The 16,378-nt window shown below is 42.0% G+C and overlaps 1 protein-coding gene and 1 long non-coding RNA gene across 6 annotated transcripts in view; both read left to right on the plus strand.

Moving 5' to 3' along the window:
* Positions 1-14,451, plus strand: part of LOC135971920 (uncharacterized) — a 38,965-nt gene extending 24,514 nt beyond the window's left edge. The window contains exon 2 of the long non-coding RNA XR_010588315.2: positions 1-14,451. This exon is cut by the window's left edge and continues 18,649 nt beyond it. This is a non-coding gene — a long non-coding RNA (uncharacterized lncRNA).
* The window catches only part of IGF1R (insulin like growth factor 1 receptor), a 319,076-nt gene that overhangs the window by 187,208 nt on the left and 115,490 nt on the right, over positions 1-16,378 (plus strand). The gene's annotated exons all lie outside the window — the stretch shown is intronic.

Below are 16,378 nucleotides of genomic sequence, written 5' to 3' on the forward strand. Positions count from 1 at the left end.
GACCCAGGCAAGGAGGATGAACCCTCTTCAATTTGGGAAAGTTAAATTTTAGGCACAACAGGTCAAAGAATAGGGAAGAGCTGCAGTTCTTGGAACCAAGTGACATTGGTTTAGTCTGGAAAGGAGTCACAGAGGAATCAAAAGCCAGACCCTCCTGGCAGCTTTAGATGCTGTTGGGGTCTGGGAAGAATGCTGGTCCCAAAATCACCTCTGGAACTAACTCTTGTAAAACGAAGCCTCTGCATCCTTCAGTAACTTACTTAAAATTTTGTTAGGGCTGCATTTTCTTCAAAGCCAAGTTCTGAATAAGAAATATTTGTTGTGGACTCTAGCCAGATTACTGAAGTATTGTTGAGGGAGTTTTGCTGCGGAAGGGGTCGGCGGGGGGCGGGGGCGGGGAGGGTACAGGGATTGTGAAGATAATGTAAAATATTTAACATTTAAAAAATTTTCAGTAAGTTCTTTTTCCCCAATGTCAGGATGACTTCTTCATTCATGTTCTTCCATCACTCTCCATTCAGCTAGAATCTCAATTGTGTAATATCAGTGGTAGTGAAAATTATGAAATTCATCCAGTGAGGAAAATCTGCAGAGCTAGAGCCCAAACCAGCAACTTTGTAGTGAGGATGACCCCACTGGCTGGGGAGAAACTGAACTGATTTTGTTTTTTGTTTTTTTGTTGTGTTTTGTTTTGTTTTTTTTCTCTGTCTCAGCCTTTTATTTTGAAATAATTTTAGACTTACAAAAAGGTTGAAAAAGCAGCCAGGCATGGTGGCTTATACCTATAGTCCCAGGGCTCTGGGAAACCAAGACAAATCACGTAAAGCTAGGAGTGTGAGACCAAGCTGTGAGACTATCTCTACCAAAAAAAAAAAAAAAAAAAAAAAAAAAAAGGTAGTGGTGGCAGGTGCCTGTAGTGGTAGCCAGTAGTGGTGGCAGGTGCCTATAGTCTCAGCTACTTGGGAGGCTGAGGTGGGGGATCGCATGAGCCAGGAGTTCTGGGCTTCAGTGAGCTATAATCATGCCATTGCACAACAGTCTTGGAGACAGATTGAGACCCTGTCTCTTAAAAAAAAAAAAAAAAAGCAAGAGTTTGCGAAATATCACCCAGTTTTTCCTAATGTTAGCATTTTACATAATCTATAAACCAGTTCTCACAGCCAAGAAATGAACAGTGACACAATACTGTTAACTATAGACTATTTGAATTTCACCAGTTTTTCCATTAATATCCTTTTTCAGTCCCAACATCCTTCATTGTGTTTACTTACTATATCTAGTCTTCTGCAATCTGTAAAAATTTGTCTATCTTCCCTTGTTTTTCATGACCCTTGATACTTTTGAAGAGTACTGATAGGTTGTTGCATAGAATGCTCCAAATTGGTTCTAATGTTTCTCATCATTAAACTAATTTTTATACATTTTGGGGAAGACTACTACAAGATTGACATTGCGTCTCTCTCAGTGCATCACATCTGTGTGTGATGTCAGCATCTTATCACTGATCATCTCTTAGCCTTGAACACTTGATTGAGGTGTTGTGGTGCCTGCCAGGTTTCTCAGAGTAAATTTTCTGCTTTTCCCATTGTTACTAATATCTTAGGGGCTGATACTCAGAGTATGCAGATGTCTTGTTTCTCTTTTTTCACATTTCTTTTCTTTTTTGAGACAGTCTTGCTCTGTTGCCCAGGTGGGAGTACAGCCTGAAACTTCTGGGTTTGAGCAATCCTCCCATCTGAGTTTCCCAAGTAGCTAGGACTACAAGTGTACACCACTTGTAGTGGTGGTGCTCCACCAATTTTTTTTTTTTTTTTTTTTTTTTTGAGGTGGAATCTCGCTCTGTCACCAGGCTGGAGTGCAATGGTGCGATCTCAGCTCACAGCAACCTCCAACTCCCTGGTTCAAGCAGTTCTCCTGCTTCAGCCTCCCAAGTAGCTGGGATTACAGGCACGTACCACCACGCCCAGCTAATCTTTGTATTTTTAGTAGAGACAGATTTCACATGTTGGCCAGGATGGTATTGATCTCCTGACCTCCTGATCCACCCTCCTCGGCCTCCCAAAGTGCTGGGATTACAGGCGTGAGCCACTGTACCTGGCCTTCACCAATCTTTAAATTTTTTGTAGAGACTCACTATGTTGCCCAGTCTGGTCTCGTGAACTGCTGGCCTCCCACCTCAGCCTCCCAGTCACAACAGGCCAAGGTCCTGTTTCTTATCACATTGTCACTCACTGATCTTGTCATGCTTTGGTGGAGCTTATCTGCAATAATTATTACTGCCGTGCTTTAATGGCAATTTTCTATCTCATTGTCATTTATTCATCGGCATTTTTACATAAGAAAGACCTGCTCCTTCTCAAACTCTGAAGTTTCATTCACCATACTTTTCTCCAGGTAACTTTCTGGGTGGCTGAAAGTGACTTTCAAAGAATAGAGATGTCTTTTCAGTGTTGAAAGAGTAGCAGTCTACTGGTTCCCAAGATGCCTTCTTCACCTAGCATTGAGACTCTGCAGCATGCCTTGACCACAGTTGTGATTTGGATCTGTTGGCTTGCAAAGCCCATTGGAGAATCTACAAAATAATTTTCATGTCCTGAGAGTCTCTTAGGTACTGATTTTTTGCATCGCTTCTTTACTAACAGACTTTATTTAGTAGAGTATTATTGGACAGGTTTGGGGTTCACCTTTATGAGAAAAAACTTAGATTTTCTAATTTCAGCCTTTTTATTTTCTTCCACCAGCGGGACAAAGTTGACATCGTTGGCTAAAAGGAATTTCTGTGATTATCTGTAGATTTCAATTAACCGTGCTGTTTGGACTCACTATGGTCTTCAGCACGGAGGGTGGCCAAACTAACTACATTTAGAAAGATAAAATTGGGAGGCCGAGACAGGCGGATCACGAGGTCAGGAGATCGAGACCATCCTGGCTAACACAGTGAAACCCCGTCTCTACTAAAAAATACAAAAAACTAGCCGGGCGAGGTGGCGGGCGCCTGTAGTCCCAGCTACTGGGGAGGCTGAGGCAGGAGAATGGCGTGAACCCGGGAGGCGGAGCTTGCAGTGAGCTGAGATCCGGCCACTGCACTCCAGCCTGGGCAACAGAGCAAGACTCCGTCTCAAAAAAAAAAAATTAAAAAAAAATAAATAAATAAATAGAAAGATAAAAATTTAAGATAAAAATTTAAAATGACATCTGCATCCTGCATGTAAACCAATAAAAAATAGCACATGACCCTGAAAATCCTCTGCCTCTCATTCCAGGTTTTACAATTGAAAATGCTATCTGGGATGTTAAAAACTAAAACTATTCTAGGACTTATTGGAATATTGATAGTTAGGGAATGCTGTTTGCTTTCTTGAATTTTAAACCTGTTATTTAGAAGGTAGATGCCGCCTGTTTGCCCTGGGAAGGCTCCTGTTTGAAGACTGTGCCCCTGCAGCACATGGCCTTCTCATGCCCTTGCCTGTCAAGGCTTTTCCAGTACTCTAAGGTCAAAGGGCAATGGGCCAGGCTGATCTAATCATGGTGTTACCCTTGCCTCACTCATCTTGATTTATTCATAGGTCCCAGTGCCCAGAGCATCCCTTTAGAGCCTCAGAAATGGGACAAAAGACAGCTGAAATAAGCCTGTGGCCAGAAGGCACTCTGAGTATGAGGGAAGTATGCAGGCTTCCCTGACACTGCTGAGGCTCTGTCGTCCTGCCCCAGCTGTCCTCTTGTGATCACTCAGCAGACCCGGGAAAAATTCAAGAATTTGTTTTTTAGTGTCAATGGGAGACGTGGGGATCCTGCTTTTGCTGAGAGAGCTTCAGTTGTCTGAGTCCCCACTCAACCCCAGGCTCCTGCCAAGGCCACCAAGGGCAGGAGCACTGGAAGGCTGACTATGGAGTGAAGAGGCCACTGGGTTTCACAAACAGCACTGTCAGCCAAAGCTGTAGTTTGTTAGCCATCCAAAAGAATCTTGCACCTGCTGCCAGTGAACTTACACCTTGATGACAATTGGAGCTGACACTCATTCAGCCCTTACTCTGTGCCAGGTACTGTTCTAAACACTTGCCATATACTCAGTTGTCCCATAGTTACAACTATTTATCCCCACTTTAGAGACAAAAAATTGAGGCACAGAAAGGTTAAGTAATTTGGCCAAGAAAGTGCAGCTGGTAAATGGCAGACCTGGGATTTGAACCCAATCAATCTGACTTTAGAGTACCTACTCTTAGACCCTACTCTCTACTGCCTCTCATTAGAAGTCTCCCCCACCTCCCTACCACCACCATCACCACCCACCCTCCCAGCCACATACTCACACTGGGTGGTTCAGATGGCTAGAAGTGGCAGCTCAACCTTGTGTGTCTCGGACATGAAAATATTAGGTTCAGACACCACTCAGACTTCAGATTTTCGTTAGTTTTGGGTAGAGGAATGAGAATAAATGTTCAGCGAGACAGCCTTTTCTAGTTGTAAGATTGCACTCCTCTTATTTCTAGATGTAGTGGCAAGAACAGTACCCTGGATGGTGGAGCTGGTAGTCATAGATGAGATATAGCAGTCCCCTGATTCTGCTTTGTCCCCATTAATGACAGGTCTGAGGGCATCCAGAAGGAATCTCCGCAAGCCCAGCCTCTACAGTGGCTGCTTCCTCTCCATGGTAGAGTGGTGCTCACCTCCACTCCTCCATAGATGCCAAGTCATCTATGGTATAGATGTGGATGTCTTTGTTCAAATGGTCCTTGAGTCTTTGCTCAGATGATCCTTGGTTCTTCATTTCACCTGGGAAAGAAAATAATTTGCCTGTTGTCATTTTATCTGTAATCTTAAGAAAACTTGAGGGCACAATCTAAGCTTTTTACCATGTTGTTTATCATGGGATTACTTTTTTCAGGTCCCTTCTGAACATTCAGTTGTCCCACCAAACTTTGACACTGCCCTTGCGATTAATTTTTGCCTACATTAATCACTCTCCCTTGCTTTAATTGCATGTTACATTCTTTTCTGTCCTTCCCAGACATTTTTTGCTAGCATAGTGAGTGCAGGCAGGACTGTCACGGACTCTCTCCCCACTTGAATGGGGGCATTCCAGCAGAGTGTGTTACATGAGCCCAGAGCACATGATGTGAGAGCCTTGTGATGAAAGATAACTGCAAAAACAGTGTGCACTGTTATCAAACCTGACTGCCTTCACATCTTGCTTTCTGTGGTAGCAAAATAAGGTTTTTTATAGTGTCCTGCTTCTTCTGTTATTATCTAAACCAATGGGGAACGGTGAATAAGTAGTAATCTTTAGAAAAAAAGAAAAGACAGAGAGGCGAAAGTATACTGAAGGCCTGCTTTACCACTAAGTTGTTAAGATGGAGTTTCACTCTGTCACCCAGGCTGGAGTGCAGTAGTGCAGTCATAGCTCACTGTAACCTCCAACTCCTGGGTTCATGCAGTTCTCCTGCCTCAGCCTCCCGAGTGGCTGGGGACTACAGGTGTATGCCACCACGACTGGCTAATTATTTATTTGTAGAGACGGGGGTCTCATTTTGTTGTCCAGGCGGTGTTTTTTTGTTTGTTTTGTTGTTGTTTGTTTGTTTTGAGGCGGAGTCTTGCTGTGTCACCCAGGCTGGAGTGCAGTGGCGCAATCTCGGCTCACTGCAGCCTCTGCCTCCCGGGTTCCATCAGTTCTCCTGCCTCAACCTCCCGAGTAGACTATCACGCCACCACACAGGGCTAACTTTTGTATTTTTAGTAGAGACAGGATTTCACCATGTTGGCCAGGCTGCTCTCAAACTCCTGACCTTAGGTAATCCGCCCGCCTTGGCCTCCCAAAGTGCTGGGATTACAGGCATGAGCCACCGCATCTGGCCTCTGAGTTGTTTTTGAAAGTGAGTGTGTATGTGTTGAAAAACAATCTTACTGCCATCATAATGAAGTTACCTAGCGCATTTCTTCTTCAGGCTACGGAAAAAAAAGTATGGCCTGTGGTTGATAGAAGTCAGTAAAGTGGAGCCCAGTACAAGGAAGTGCTGGTGAGACTCCAACTAACTCCATTGAGATGAGCTACAAAAAAATATATTGATTGGGTTTAAATCCTAGCCCTGCCATTTACTGGCTGTGCTTCCTTGGTCAAATTACTTAACCTCTCTAGCCTCAATGTTTTCATCTCTAAAGTATGGAAAATAATTGTATCTATGTGAAAACTGAGTTATTATGTGTAAAAGTTTTTAGAATAGTACCTGACATACAGTAAGTGCTGAATAAGTATCAGCTAGAGAGAGAGAGAGTTAGTTTCCAGCAGCCTGTTTCTGCTTGGGATCACATGTGATCTCTGTCCACCTGGCTTTGCAGGCCTCTCTTACCTGTTCCCTGTTTATCCTTGCCTGCACCAGGGAGGAGTTTGAGTTGGTACGTCTTGACTGGGTACTCTGCCTGTGGTTAGCAAATACTCTGCATATTGAGTGCTTTCAAAATATAGAAACAAACAACTTGTGGAGGCATTTGAAAAGTGTATTTGAGAAATAAGCAGCATGCTTCACCATGAATGGAAGTTTGTTTCCCTTTCTCGTCTTTCTGGTCATCTGCTGCACAGGCAGGAGGAGCTGTGGGTTGCTTTTCTTCCTGGAACGTGGAGCGCTGCTCTTCCCTGTGCTCATACACTTACAAAGAAGTTCGTCTGCTTGGAAAGTTCTGGAAAAGGGGCTTCTACACTGTTGGCCTCTCGAGGAGAACGGTTTTTGTTTCTGTCTTCCTGGAAAAGAGGCGACTCTTGGCATCATCTTCCTAGATAAAACTCCTTGCTGTGACGCCATTAGAAGCAATGTTCTTTGTGTTTTGCTTTTGTTTTTCCCTGTAGACAGGAATAACATTTTGACTAGAAACTTCCCTGATGTAATAACTAAGATGGCCTCCTTAGAAAACTCCAGAACAGACCCCTTCACCTCTGTCCCTAGAGAGAAGCAGAAGCAGGTGATACGCTTTCCTGGCAAGCCACATACCTACCATTTCTATACAATCGAAGCTTAGAAATCTGTGCTTATATATGTTCATTTTTTGTTTTTACTTCTTTACTTCCTTTGATAAGACAGAAACTTCCATATTAAAACTGATTTTACTCTGAGGGGCTAAGTGAGCAACAATCTGTTGTCCTGTAGAGGTCAAGGGAGTGCTCACAACAGGATCATTGTGCTGTTGTAGTTCAGTTTAGGGGACGGGGGAATGTTTATAAAAACAAAGTTTTGAAATGAGGACAGGGAAAGGCTTTGTTTACCTGGGGCTCTAGACCTAAGGTACTCATTTTGCCTGCAGAATAATGAAATGCAGAGTTGTAATTAGAAAAGGTTGATGTAATTGATGCGTTAACAATTTTTGAGGTTTTTCTCTTTCCACTTTAGGACAGTCATGCAATTATTTTTCTGAACCAAAATCAGAACCATCAGTGGAAGGCTAAAACAGGCCTCGGGAAACACTGTCTTTTGGCAAAGAAAGACAAAGATCCTTGTTGTCTAGGCCAGTGTGTGTATGTGTGTAATGCTTTAAAGAACAATTTTGACAAGAACTCTTAGGATGCAACTTGCAGAGTGATTTTTAAGGAGTTGCAGTAGGATTTGTGCAAGTATTCTGCTGTGAGCCTAAGATTTTCAACATGGAAATCTAGCCATGCAGTGACTCGTTCACTTTGGCAGTGTCTGTCTTAGTCTGGGGGAGAGCGTTTGTAGAAAATATTTAGAGACTCAAATACACTCATTTGAATTTTTGCTGTTAGCAAATAAATGGCAATATGTGTAACGTGGTGAACGGGTTGTAAAGCTTTCTTTATATTACCACAGTTAGAATTTAATTTTGAAAGTTGCAAGTTAAACTACTTCCTCTTGCGTCCTTAAGTTGTGCCTCTTGTTTGCTTACCGGCATGTGTGTTCTTGTGTCATTTTGGTTGCTGTGAAATTGCTCTTATCATTCTTTCATCCTTCAACCTGCTATGCCATAATCCTAACATGCTGTTTAGTTTTGTTCAAAATTCATTCACTTTTTTTGGCATCTTTTTTCCCCAAAAAGTTAGAATATTGGGAATTCATTGGTATTAGTGAAATTCCCACCTAATGCAGCAGTTTTTTTCTCTTACCTCCATAATAGAAGCAGAACAAATTCACTCTAAATGGATTAGAGCTGTCTACTGACAGATACTGTGCCAGATACTGAGGAAACCTCAGAGATACAAATAAGCAGGACAGGGCCTTTTTCACGTTTCTACTTCTCTCTCATTGGTTTGTCTTAGCAATTTTGAGTTGCACTGAAAAGGAAATTTCATAGGTACACAGTACAATAGTTAGTTTTAAATATTTTTAAAAAGACTCTTTCAGCCCATGCATTACTGTGTGAAATAGGAGACCTAACTTTTCTTCCTTCTTACCTTGATCCATAGAGAAAGCAACCCTGAAAGAAGAAAAACTGACCCATTTGAGCTTTCTTTTGTTTCCCACCGAGCAATACGGAAGAAGTTCACTGCTGGTTATCAGTCTTCAGTGCTTTTTTCAGAATGGGATTGTTTTGTATTTTACCATAAGTAATAGTCTATTAAATTAACAGTTGCTAGAGAAGAAGCTACATCTATATATGAAATTATCTTCTTGTCAAGCAGTACATTTTCACGATAGCAATGAAAAAATTCTATCCTCACCAGCAGCTGAAACATACGAATACTGCAGAAATTCCTGTGAACTATGTGTTTGCTGCTTCCTTTTGTTTATTTGTTTTCAGAGCAGATGGGCTTGTTTGCTTTTTGCTTAAACATTAATCAAAAATCAATTTATGGCTATGTAAGTGGCATTAGATAATTCTCATTCTGACTACAGTAAATAATATCTATTTGTTCATGTTAGATAAGTCTGGGTGGCAGTGAAATGTAAAATAGAATTACATGAGATATGACATATGGCTATGTGTTTTATAAATTAATGCTTTTATGCATGTGGGAGGAGAAGTAATTTAGCTTACTGACAAAAAGAAAAGCAAAGGAAATTCCAGAGAAAGAACAGGATACCAAGTCTAAATAAATTTGGAAGACAAGAATATCATAATTTAGTTCAGTCTTTTAAACAAATTGTTACAATTTATATGTTGGGATAAGAGAACTATGAGAAAAGGAATATTCTAAGTCTTGAACATCTTTCTATACCTTGAAGATGCCTTTATATCTCTTCTGCTGATTACCTGCCAAAAAAACTATTCAGGGTTTGGGGTAGGGGGCATGTCATGCCATACAGCTAAATATGCTTTTTTCCTAATCTAGCAGGCATATCTACTTACAAATAAATTGCTTGAACTAGTTATGCTTGTGTAAATGTAACTGACATTTCCTTGAGATTAGGAAAAGTTTTGCTGATTAACATTTGTGTATGTGTGTATTTAGAGAGAAGGAGGGATTTTATACTTATTAGTTTGATTTGAAATATCTAGAGAAAGTGAGAGATTACTGAAATTACCATAAATGCTCCCTTTTTCATAGATTTAGATCTGTTAATTGCAAGAAATCTGTTTTTAAGTGAATCAATGGGAACTTTTTATTTCTTCCCTAAGATTCATTTAGCCTTGAAAAGGCCAAAAGTTTAATGAAGTTTCTAAATGCCAATCTTTCCCTCCTTCTGTTAAAGAGTATGCTTCAACTATAATTACATTTGCATTGTTTAAAATATTAGTAATTCTACAGCCAGACCTCTGAGATAGCTGAGAAACCAAAAAGTGAAGTTCAAAGACATCATCAGGCATCCTCTCCACACACAACATACCGGGCTTACCAAGGAGTTCACATAAGTGTTTCTGCCTTGTTAGCCGTGGAAGGACCTGGGCAGTACCTAAAACTTGGCAAACTCTTCTTGTACCCTGTATTCAGTAGATGGTCAGTAGCACCAAGAGTAGGGAGAAGAATAAATATGTTTCTAATACTTTATTCAATGTACATTATTAAACAGCGTAGACACTCTGACTTTCCCTGTGAATTGCGCCTCAGAATTTTTCATTTACCCTGGATCAGATAGGGCATGATAACCTTTGAGGGGCTTTGTGTGTATGTAATTTGGAATCTGAGTCAGTCAGGCTTTGTCTCTCCCTACTTCCCTTCTCATATTAGTATCTTCTCTCTCTCTCTCTCTCTCTCTCTCTCTCTCTCTCTCTCTCCCTCCCCCTCCCCCCTTCCTCCCTCCCCCCCATCTCTCTCTCTCTCTCCTCTCTCCTCTTTCCTTTCTCTCTCTTCTCTCTCTACCATTGCTGTCAGTTGAAATGAGCCTGTGCAGCATTTTGTTTGCAGTTGATTGGCAACCTTCTGTTCTACTACTGCATCTGAATCATCACTTGCTTCCACCAGTTTTCTGAATGTCTTACCTAGTGATCCTGGTGGGGAAATTACAGTGATTAGTGTTCCAATTCTTGTTTGCCCATAAGTGTTTCAAAGTAGTATTTTTAAAAACTCTTCTAGGACAGTCTCTCTTCTCATAGTAGATGCAGTGAATCTTAAAGGTGCCCTAACTAAAATTTTTGTACTATAAAATTGGCAGCTTTACAAAATAAAAGGTTAGAGGTATGAGCCTGATTAAGGCTCCACATTTGTAACAATATCCTTGGTTTGCCTGGCCCTGTTGTATTTTGCTGTTGTGATACGACTCCTGCCAGTGCTATTTTCATTTAACCTTTGTTTTTCTAAAAGACAGTAATAATTTTTCATTTCTAGGGAGTCTCTGACATCAGCCAAAGGAAAGACACTTTTCTTTGACTATATGTACATTTCTCCCCATTTCATTAATATCAAAGTTGCTCTTTCAAATGGCTTATAAAATTTTAAAATTACACCAGTTGCATAAGCCTGCATAAAAAGCAGACTCCTACATAAGCTGACAATGCATTTGTACTGTGGTGTTGAGCAGTTTTAACGTCCTCCATTCCTCTGTGCTTCTGCTAGCTACTGCTCTGATAAAGTTATTAAGGTATCATTGGATGCATTGACCAGGATGAAGACACAACAGTATGGCCTTACTAAATTTGGAAATAATAAATAGATGAGTAGAGAATTTAGGAGCAACATAGGCAAGCATAATAGATCTTTACTTTGGGGCCTGTAACTCCAACTACAGATAGAAGAATTTAGGTACAGGAAAAGTTAAGCTCTATTCCCAGTAGTTCTGCTGACAAGTTGGGTGACTTGGGATGGTTACCTCTTCCTTTCGTGATACCACACGGTGATCAGGTAACAGAGGCACTGTCCAGTCTCTGATTCATGCGCACTGGTCTTCTCAGGGGTCCCTATATAGGTGACACAGTGGAGAACAGGGCAGTACTGCCGGACTCAGGGACCTAGTTCATCAAGAGGGGCAGTGTTTCTCTTATGCTGCCTTAAAGGCATTGGATGCTTTTTGGAAAGCCAGTGGACAACTTCTGCATCCACCCAAGATTAATGTTAACAGCTTAAAGAATCACTGCAATCAAGGGAAATTATGCAACATTTTGTTGGGATATTTTTAAATAAATGTGTGAACACCTTGTTTCAGGCTTGCTGAAAATGACCCAGGAATTCCTTGACCCAGGAATATAGTATACGGCTGCCAATTATTATATCTCCTCATAAGACAAAGGCAGAACACTTCACTCTTTTTTTTTTGACACAGATTCTCACTCCATCACCCAGGTTAGAGTGCAGTAGTGTGATCTCAGCTCACTGCAACCTCTGCCTTCTGGGTTCAAGTGATTCTCATGCCTCAGTTTCCCGAGTAGCTGGGATTTCAGGCGCATACCACCATGCCTGGCTATTTTTTGTATTTTTAGTAAAGACAGCGTTTTACTATGTTGGCCAGGCTGGTCTTGAACTCCTGACCTGAAGTGATCCTTCTGCCTTGGCCTCCCAGAGTGCTGGGATTAAGGTGTGAGCCACCTTGCCCATCTACCGGACAGTCCACTCTTTACAGGGAGGCATCTTGGTATAAGTGTGGAAACCTCTGCAGATGCCATGTCAGTCCATACCTCACCAGCTTTTTGACCCTGTGCTGATAAACTAAGAGACGTGGGCAGTGTACCATCAGGAAAGGAAAAGGCTTTGGAGCCAGATAGGCCTGCCTGCATTTGAATCTGGTTTCTACCACTTACTTACATCAGGTTTTCCTTGTCTGTAAAATGGAAGTGCTTGTACCTACCCCCTAGAATGGAAGTAAAGATTAATCCAGACCAACAGTGACAAGTCCAGCATGCAGGAAATGCTCATTTATAACCATGGGAGCTTCAGGGACTTTTGAAATTCGATGACATTAACCTTTGAGGTGCATTTTAATTGGCTTGTGTGATGAGGCCTTTCTACTTCTAGTTCCAGAATTGTCTGGTTCTACATTATGTGGGAATTTTTATTCCCTCCTTTACTCTCCCAAAATTTGCTAAACATCTTCATTGCCATTTGAGTTTTTTAGGACACAGACTGAGATGAAGTTAGGGATGTGAAAGGTTTACTGAGGATCACACCAATGAAAGGAATAGAGGAGGAAGATGATGGGTGTGGGGAGCGGTTCGACCAGAAGTCTGATAGGACAGACATTCTGCTAGCCTTCGAGGAGCTCATTTGCGGAGCCCCCTGTTAGATGGATATAACCGGACCCGGGGACCATTGCTGTGCTCAGTTACTGGCCAGGAACTGCCTAGGAAGAGTGTGACCTAGGCCAGAAGTTGAAGTGGACCCTAGAAGAGCTAGCAGCTGGAGGCCATCTACTAGTGACACTCTGCAGCTGGACAGCAAGTCCTTTCTGAAAGAGGATCTGAGCCGGGTATCTCCGTGGTCCAGTATTTCAAGTTGGAACCTCTAGGTTTGAAAAATACATGTTTTGGGTGAGAGTTTGATATTCTTAAAGGGACATATCTTTCAAACATATGGCTGTGGAAGAGGAAACTTGCTTCTGACTTGTAAAATACCAGCAGAGCCTTGCAGTGATCACAACTTATGTGAAATATAGCCCATCACCCACAGTTTACATGTTCACACTAAAGTGCGAGTCTCTCTATGGGTTTTAGAGCTGATTTAGATATGTGCATTGCTAATACAGTCAGCCTAGCCAAGATAGTACCATCCTCCGCAAGCATCCACTAAGGCATGGAGTCAGCTTCCCATAATTGTTAGATCAGTCCTTGTTTCTTTCCCTTGCTTATTTTCCCTAACCTCTCTGAATCTGCTGTTGGAAGCTTAAGCAACATCATCCTCTGTTTGGCAGAATCCTTCCTTGGCCACCCCAGCATTATGCCCCACACCATTTGACTTACACATTTGTGAATGCCAACTCAGAATGTATTGCTTTGATTCTTGATTAGGATCTCAACCTCTATTTATTGTTAAGATTATCACCCTCTGATGTTCCCTCCCATCCCACTGTGTCCTTCTAAAGGCACAGAATAGAACATCTTCTGCCAGAAATAACATACATAAATTTGTCGGGCCGGGCGCGGTGGCTCAAGCCTGTAATCCCAGCACTTTGGGAGGCCGAGACGGGCGGATCACGAGGTCAGGAGATCGAGACCATCCTGGCTAACACGGTGAAACCCCGTCTCTACTAAAAAATACAAAAAACTAGCCGGGCGAGGTGGCGGGCGCCTGGAGCTTGCAGTGAGCCGAGATCGCGCCACTGCACTCCAGCCTGGGTGACAGAGCCAGACTCCGTCTCAAAAAAAAAAAAAAAAAAAAAAGAAATAACATACATAAATTTGTCATAATACAACTGTACAATAGGCAAATAACTTGTTAGATGATATTACTGAAGATTCTACATCCAATGAAAATAAAAAGAAAACACCTTAAAATAACCATACTATTAAAAGATACAGAAGACAACTGGAATAAATGGAAAAACATACCATATTTATTAGACAATAATAATCATCATTAGCAAGATGGCAAGATGTCAGTTCTCCCTAAGTTTATCAATTTAATATAAATCCAGACACAACAGATTTTTTTTCTTTTACTTAGATTCTGAGGTTATCATTAAAACAATAACAAAAAAACTGAACAAGAGCAAGGAGTCCTTATCAGGTATTAAAAACTTCCATAGTGCCTAAATAATTAAAATAGTGAGGTACCAATAGATGAAGAGACAGACCAGTGGAACAGAATAGAAAGTCCAAATATAGATGCAAGTACCTGTGGAAATTTAGTTACTTGATAAAGGTAGCTTCACAAATCATTGGGACTAAGATAAACTCTTAATTTCCTGGACTGGGGCATGTAAACTATGGCCCAATCATGCCATCTTTCTTTTCTCTGGAAAAGAAAGTAAGTTAGGTTCATACATTATACCATGTACCAGGCTAAACTCCAAATGAATCCAAGGTAAAAATGTAAACAAAACTATGAAAGTCCTGGAAGAACACATAGTGAGTTCCTTTTTATAACCTTGGAGCAGAGAAAGCCTTTCTAGTTTCAACTCAAAATCCAGAAGCCAGAAAAGAAAACATTCATAAAAATTGAATTTAAATTACAAAAAAACTTCCTGCATGGCCAAAAACCATAAGCAAAGACAGATGCCAAACTGAGAAAAATACTCGAAACTTCTATCACAAAGAGCTAATCTCCCTTGTTTAAAAAACAAAGTAAAACAGAGCTCCTAGAAATTGTTAAGGAAGAGGCTAACAGTTCAATAGGATTTGGGATGAAGTATTGAACAGATAGCTCACAGAAGAAGAAACACAAATAGCTAATTAAGCATAGGAAAAAAAAGTTTGATCTCACCCATACCAGAAATGCAAATTAAAACTACACCAAAATACCATTTTTTTCACTTCTCATATTGGGAAAAAATCCAAAATATTTAATAATACACTCTTTGGCAAACAGCCCCACATGACTGGGAGGACTGAAGAATCTGTAGAGGAGAATTTAGCAATATCTCTCAGGTTACAAATACGTATTCTTTGACTCATCAATTTTGGAGGGGGCATTTACCCCATAGATACACTTGCACACATGTGCAATGACAGTTGTGCAAAGTCATTCATTGTAGTGTTGTTTCAAATGGCAAAAGATGAAAATGTCCCCAAAATTCCATCACTGAGGGAATAAAGAAGTTAGGGTGATAGCTCCGAAGCTTATTTTCTCATTAGAATCACCTCATGAAGAAAATTAAGGTCTGTGTGATAGTGGCTGGCAGGTGGGCCTGATGGTGGGGATGATGTTTGAACAGAGACCTGAATGAAGGTTGAGAAGGAGCCAATCACTCACAGGCACAGAGAAGGCCTTCAGGCTGAGACAGCAGAGAAGGACCCTGTGGCAGAGACAAGCTGGAAACAGCACTGCTTCCATAGTCTGGAGACTGGAATATGTGGGTTCTGCCAACACCTGGGGGGGCACCACCTGGTAAATCTGCCTTTCAGCTCTTGGTTTTTCCAGCAAACCATGCCAGCTGTGGCTCTGTAGCTATGTCCTCGCAAGGGGCAGAGGTTGCAAGGAGGTCTCTCTGAGGTGCTCTGGGAGTCCAGGGGAGTCGAGTGGAACTTGTGGCAGGTAGCCAAGGGAGGAAGTGATTTTTAGAATAGGAATTTGCCAAGTAGAGAAGGCAGAAAAGCATAACTGGCAGAGGAAGCAGCCTACGTTACAAGTAACTGCATGTGTATAGGGAACCACTGAGCGATGGGCACTTGGTGGGGGGGGATACCATGTTAACATGTTAGCAAGGAACTAGGTAGGGGTACTTGACTTGGGGGCAGCAGAAGCAGGTGTGAGTGTTGGAGAAGAGGAGAACTGAGTGCTACAAATGTTTGGCAAGACTTGAGTGAGTGCTTATTGTGGACCAGACACAAATCAGAATATAGCAACTTGGCCTGGTATGCTCAGGGTCTACTGAGGTGGAGAGACCTACAAGTAGAGTCTGAATACAGTGTTGAAAACACCATCTGCAACATTAACACAGTGCTACCGAAACCGATTTCGGAGCCCTTCTGCAGGAAGTGGGATGGCCAGGGCAAGGGAAGCCATGGAGAACAGTGGCCTCTCCCGGGCAGGCAGGGTAAGGCCTAGAAAGAATAAGTTGAATGAAGGTTTGTGTGTGGCCCATCCAAGGACCTGCGACAGGAACACAGTGGCTGGAGGAAAGGATGCTTGGAGAGGAGGGGGTGCTTCACATGCCAGGTGGGCAGGGCCGGGGTGGGGCCAGATTCTGGAGGAGAGGGCTGGCCAGGGGGTGGCAGAGAGGCACCCCCAGGTGGCAAGTGTGCACTCCGTTGCTTCCTGCAAGGAGCTTTTGTTTACGTTTTAAGCTTGGACAGTCTGGCTGTCTGGCCAAGAGTGACAACGGGACTTATCATCAGAGCGAAGCACCAAGGAGCACATAAATGAAGTGGAGATCCCTCCTGTGTCCAGCCTCTCCCTACCCGTTGCCTTCTC

Source organism: Macaca fascicularis, chromosome 7 (assembly GCF_037993035.2).
Source record: "Macaca fascicularis isolate 582-1 chromosome 7, T2T-MFA8v1.1".
Lineage (NCBI taxonomy): Eukaryota > Metazoa > Chordata > Mammalia > Primates > Cercopithecidae > Macaca > Macaca fascicularis.